General features: G+C 37.6%; 1 long non-coding RNA gene across 1 annotated transcript in view; it reads right to left on the reverse strand.

Moving 5' to 3' along the window:
* The window catches only part of LOC103456791 (uncharacterized), a 28,758-nt gene extending 23,009 nt beyond the window's left edge, over window positions 1–5,749 (reverse strand). The window contains exon 1 of the long non-coding RNA XR_532321.2: window positions 5,505–5,749. This is a non-coding gene — a long non-coding RNA (uncharacterized LOC103456791). The remainder of the gene's footprint in view (window positions 1–5,504) is intronic.
* Between the last annotated feature and the right edge of the window lie 251 nt (window positions 5,750–6,000).

Genomic DNA, 6,000 nt, shown 5'->3' on the forward strand with positions numbered 1-6,000 from the left:
CATAAATCATTCAGTCCTTCAAAGTGTGTGGAGACTGAACAAAATTCTTTGAATAACTTGTTCTGTAAGGAAAGTCTTTCATGCAGTTTGTGGGTTCGGAACATGAAGAATGGCTCATTATCTGAAGGTTGTATGACGGACGTCCTCAGACAAATTGAATTATTTTGTGTGAGACATGTATTTTTATTTCTGGTAGGATAATAAATAAAACATTTGAGACCAAATATCCTGAATTCTAACCAACTACAAATATAAAGAAATGCTACATGGACAGTGCGAACTGATTGGAGAGCGAACACTCAAACTGACCAATCAGAAGAGAGATTTTTCTCTGGTCGTTATAGTTTGTCTGGCTTCATCTGCCTTGCTATTCTATGTTCCTTGTTTACCCACAAACTTTCCAGATTTAGCCAGATGGGCTAATTTCCATCTCCACTTCCCAACTGGTTGATGGTAGCAAGTTTGAGAATGGACTCTGAAACACAACTGGTGAAAATGACTTGGCTTAGTGTCATAACACTAGCCAAGTCATTTCAAAAGACTCAGCGAGAAATCGGATCAGTTCATTGTCATTGAAAAACAATGTTGCTGTTTGAATGTGGTAAAAAGCAAAAACAAAGTACAGTTACTTTGAGATCTCTTCAGATCTTGACAAGCTGATCTTTTTACTTGTGGATATTCAGTTTCATTTCATTTTCATTTATTCTCTCCCATCTTTGACATTTCTCTTCCTTTTTCTGCAGCTTTATAACTTTTGAAAATAAGTAAAGATCATACAGGCTGTTGATTGATGAAAAAAGGAGATCATGCCTTAAACAACAAAAGGCAGTTCATCAGCCAACCACAAAGAAACGTCCAGAGCACAGAGTCTCTGTTGGTTCCTGTCAGGCCCTTCAATTGAATGTGGAATGGAAGATCCAAATTTTTTTGCTGCATCCAGGGATTACTGCAACCTCTGGATGAACCGCACACTAACAGATGGGCTTGGCAAAAAAAAAAAAAAAAAAAAATGTAAACCCAGAATCCGATTTCTCGGAAAACAAAATGCATGTTTCTGCCAGACTGGAAATTCACTTAGCCTCAAAATTATTCATACCTTTCATATTTATGGTCAGCAACTTTAAGAAGAGTTAGGCTCCTGATAAATTTTATGATATTTTTAAAATAAAAATGTGTATTTTTAAATAGCTACTGTACTGATTGATTTATATTTTTTCACTTCAATATAATAACTAATAGATTAATGGAGAATTTCACTTGACTTCATAATTCTGCACCACTTTGTGTCGAAGTATGTGGTTGTAACATAAATATAAAAAAGTTCAATCGGCATTAACACTTTTGCAAGGCTTTGTGTTTAGAAATGCTGATTTCTTTCATGAAGATTTCTAAAAATAAAAAAAGCAAATAATTCACCTTTGGACCTCAAAATAAAAAAAGAAACATTTTTAACAGTAAATTCAGTTAAAAAGAATGAAGGAATGAATTTTGGAGAGAAAAAAAACTGCCATCTTCCTGATAGTGTTTTTTTTTTTTCCATTTTGTGCAATCAGGGGGCATTTCATAAAGTTGGAGTGTGGATGCTCTCAAAATGTCAGTGCGTTTCTAACTCACACCACCAGTGCTGGGAACTGCATTGGGAAATCAAACTCCACAGGGGACTCTATTTGAGAGCACAGCATAAATTAGTTAAATTAGTTTTTTTTTCCCCCAACTGCGCAAATGACAAAAAATTACTTTGCTTGTGTATGAATGATAGTTTCATGCTACAATTAGCTAGATGGAAATTTCCAACAGCCTCATAAAGCTTAAGACTGTAGATATTTCCCCAGGTTAATTGAAACATTACATTACTTTGAGTGTTAGCTTGCACATGTGTTTCGGTGTGTAGGTGGGTGCATAATATCATGTGAAGTAATTGGCTGGGACAGAAGTTAAGGCAGAAATGAAATTGCAGCCTGTTCCACGGCGATAAAAACAGACAAACAGGAAAAAAAATGAAGAATGGAAATGATGCTGAAGGTGACTGAGAGACGGCTCCCGCAGAGCATTTCGCAAACGATGAGAGTGCAATATGAGTGCAGAACAAAAGGCAGTTATGTAAAACACGCTCATTTAGGAATAAAAAGCGTCGAATCCAGCGCATGCATAATATCACCCCTCCATTCACACTGTGCTCTCTGGATCTGGTCCAAGCTAAAGAGAGAGTTTGTGTTTAAAACTGTGCCTGCAGTTCCTGCACTAGTTGTGGGAGGAGAATGACATTATTTTGGCTTATGCTTTGTGCCATAAAATGCATTCAATTATTGTAAAAGTTCCTCAGTCTGCAGCATTTTTTAAATTAAATGGATTTGGACCGCTTTTAGCAAAGTTTTATTGAAGATTAGAACCGTTTCGCCCTCCCAGACCATCATGCAACACTAAATGTAATTTTGTAACAAAGTCTCCATGTCCTTTGTGGGAGTCTTTGTTAATTTAAAATTTAATTAAAAGTACAAATAACACCTGAGCCTGTTAAAATTCAATGGATTTGTATTCAACCCCATCTACTGCGATAACCCCAAACAAAATCTTTACTTACTTTATTCTGTGCATAAATCCAGGTATAAAGTCTGTTAGAGAACATTGGTGAACAGACATCATGAAAGTTTAATCTAGGGTTAGGTTATAAAACTTTATATTAAACGTTGTAAAGCTTTGAACATCTCGCACGGCTCTGGTCAATCCGTCATCGTATAATGGGAACAGAATTGAACAAATCCAAAACCTCCAAGATACAGCCAACCACCTAAACTGTCAGGGAAGCATAAACCAGAGAAACAGCCAAGAGACTTATGAAAACTTAGGAGGGGACGCACAGATCCACAACTTGGGTGAGAGAAATTTGTCAACAGAACAGCTATTATTTGCTCGCCCCACAAATCTGGTCTTTATGGATGTGAAGCAAAAAAAAAAAGAAAATATCTGGACTGGGGCGGAGGTTCACCTTTCATCAGGGTGGCTGAAACATCCCACCAGAGCTCCAGTGGAAGCTGGAGCTCTGGTGGGATGACACATGAATAGATAAAATCATATTCATGTGTCTAAATGGCTCAGTCAAAGTCCAAACCTGAATCCAAATGAGAATATATGGCAAGACTTGGGATTAGATGTTCACACACGGAGTTATTTTTGAAAAGGAGAAATGGCAAAAAAATCTGAGCCACACTTCTATTTTTTTCCAAATAACATCCCAAAAAATACTTTAAGGTATGTGAATAAAATGTGAAAACATTGGAAGTGTGCAAATTCTTTCCAAGCTCATGTTCAGCTTTTAATTTTCTCTTCATTCAATGTCTGCTGCATCCTATTGTGCTTTCACGCCGTCCAAACATTAGCATCATTATATCAGCCTTGTGTTTCATTTTTTTCCTCAAGCCAATCATTTTAATTAGGTTTAACACGGCCAGTTGTCCAACTCCCGTCCTCGGGGCCCTGCGTCCTGCAGGTTTCAGAATACCTGAACTGAACGGATATGTGCAGCAGTCTCACAAGAACCGTCCCTGTTGAGGAGACAATTAACCCGTCTGAATCTGCTGCGCTGCAGCAAGCACACTTGAAAGTTGCAGGTGACCGGCCGCAGGGGACTGCAGTTGGAGACAGATGTCTATAAGAGGAAATTCATACCTTACTGTCCACCCAACCCACTAAAATAAAAGAATCAGGTGGACAGGAAAAGCAAAAGAGCACACAAGGACAACAGCTTTCAAGAAATACAAGGTATTTGATGTTCACTTTGCTCTCCATGCCTTCTTGAACTAGTTTCTTGATGGGTTTTCCTTTTGGTTTTGCTACACCATCTAATGGATCTTGTTTATAATCATCTTCTTTCTCTATATGCTCAGTAATATAGATCAAGCTTTTTTTCTTTTTTTTTTAAATGATCAAGGAATTCAACCTTTGGTGACCCAATTCCAGTCTCCTTTTTTGTTTTAATGTCAGAACTGTCCTTGGATAATTGTTCAAAAGCCAGTGCTATTTAGAAAGTACTACATGCAGCTTTTCTTTGCAGCCAATTCGGTTTTAATCAGCAGATGAATAGAAGTCAAAAGCCTCATCGATTTGCAAACGCTCAAGGAACATTGCGCAGGCTGACCTCAATCTGGGAGGTCAGAATGCAAACAGTTCGGCGCTGGAGCTGCTTGTTCTTTTTTAACCAGACTCATGGAAAGTTTAAAAGTTAAAGGAATATTAGTGTTGCAGAGGGATTATTCCATCTATCCCTGAAACCAGTTTGCAGGAATAACGAATTCGGAAGAAAAAAAACCCAGACATCTGCAATCAGCGACTCTCTCCAGCTCATTCTGGGAACCCCAAGAAGTTCACATGCTGTTAGAAAATACAGTCCGTTTGCAACAGGTTATTCTCCCAGCTGGATGTGTCTTGAAAATCTCCAAGGAGAAAGTGGGAGTGAGGAGTGTGTACCAGATCAGCTGCCCAAACTGACTCAGTACAAAAGTAGCAGCATCTTACCAACGCCACGTTTGTAATTTGAAGTACAGGTTCAGTTCTGGCCTTTTGTGTTTCTTCTACTTGAATGAAATATATCGTTATTATTGGCTGAACTAAATATACATAATGTCTCCTGTTAACAGAGATGAAATCTTTATCTTAAAAAGTTTAGGGTTAGGTATCTGAAAGGAAAACTATTTTCAAAAGTTGTCTGAAACATGGCAAAACATTTTACAGCAACTGGAATCTATTACCTGAGCAAACAAGCCAAGCTCAATCTTATTTAGGGGAGCTTTTATCACAAAACAATACAAAACTGAACATCTTAATGCATCATGCAAATCAGAGATGGAAATGTTAGATACAGAATAAAGTCTGGTAAATACTGGAATAAGGAGATAAGAATAGGAGTACAAACCAGTACTTTTAGTTTTTATCATTTAATTAGTTCCAGCATCAATAACATTTTACTTTCCAGCCTATTGCATTTGTGTAAGTGTCTAAATAAGGAAGAATAGCAAGAGGAACTAGTTCATAGATAATCTTAAGTTTACTTTCTGAGCTTGTTTTTTTTCTATAATCATGCATCTAATTGCACATGCAAACAGTTTTTGCATCCAGACCTTTTAAAACTCTGAAAAAGTCCTGCTGAGGTTTATACATGCTCACTGGACATCCTGAGATTATTAGACAATGCTACTGTCACCAATATGTGGGTGGGTTTAGTCATATGAACAACATCTGACTACATACCAGCATGTTTAGCTCATATGCAGTCAGTAAACCAAACCAGTGAGCTGATTCAATCTGAGTGAAGCAGGAAGTGCTTTGGTTGTTGATTCTCAGAAAAACACCCTGCCAAGTAGAAAGTATCTTCCCATTATGATTAACAACACTACTAAAACAAACCCCTGAATAAACTGGCCCATATCAAAATCCACCACTAGACTCAGTAAACACTGGATCTGAATCTGGCTTTGCAGGTATGACAAACACTGTAATAGTTAGCTCACCTGGCAATCCATTGAATGGAAACTTGATGAAGGCAGCTTCTCTTGCTAAAGGCCCCAATGTCTCCATCCAGTGTAGCACTGAGCATAAAGTCCAGTCCAAGCTTTTACTTAATAGAGGGTATTCCAAAAATAACTTCTTAATTGTTTTGGAAAACTTTCATTCAAAACAGTTTCTGTCCTTTCTCAGTGGTGCTACTTCTTCTTTCAAGGCGAAGAAGTAGGTATATAGGCGATTGGCGAACAACTAAAGGAAGCATTACCGCCCCCAACTGGTAAAGAGCATGTACCACATGACAAAAAGGATCTTATTTCAAAACTTAACACTGTTTAAAGAAATAAAACACTCTGCTTCCTGAAGCATTCTGAAATAAATCAACAATATCCAATTTCATTTTTATATTATGAAGAATAAACGATGCTTCTGTTTCTTCAGAAACCACAGCTGGATCATCGGTCTAATCAGGGTGATGACGGCATCTTTCTGAATGGTGCGTTC

The sequence above is a fragment of the Poecilia reticulata genome, linkage group LG20 (genome assembly GCF_000633615.1).
Source record: "Poecilia reticulata strain Guanapo linkage group LG20, Guppy_female_1.0+MT, whole genome shotgun sequence".
Lineage (NCBI taxonomy): Eukaryota > Metazoa > Chordata > Actinopteri > Cyprinodontiformes > Poeciliidae > Poecilia > Poecilia reticulata.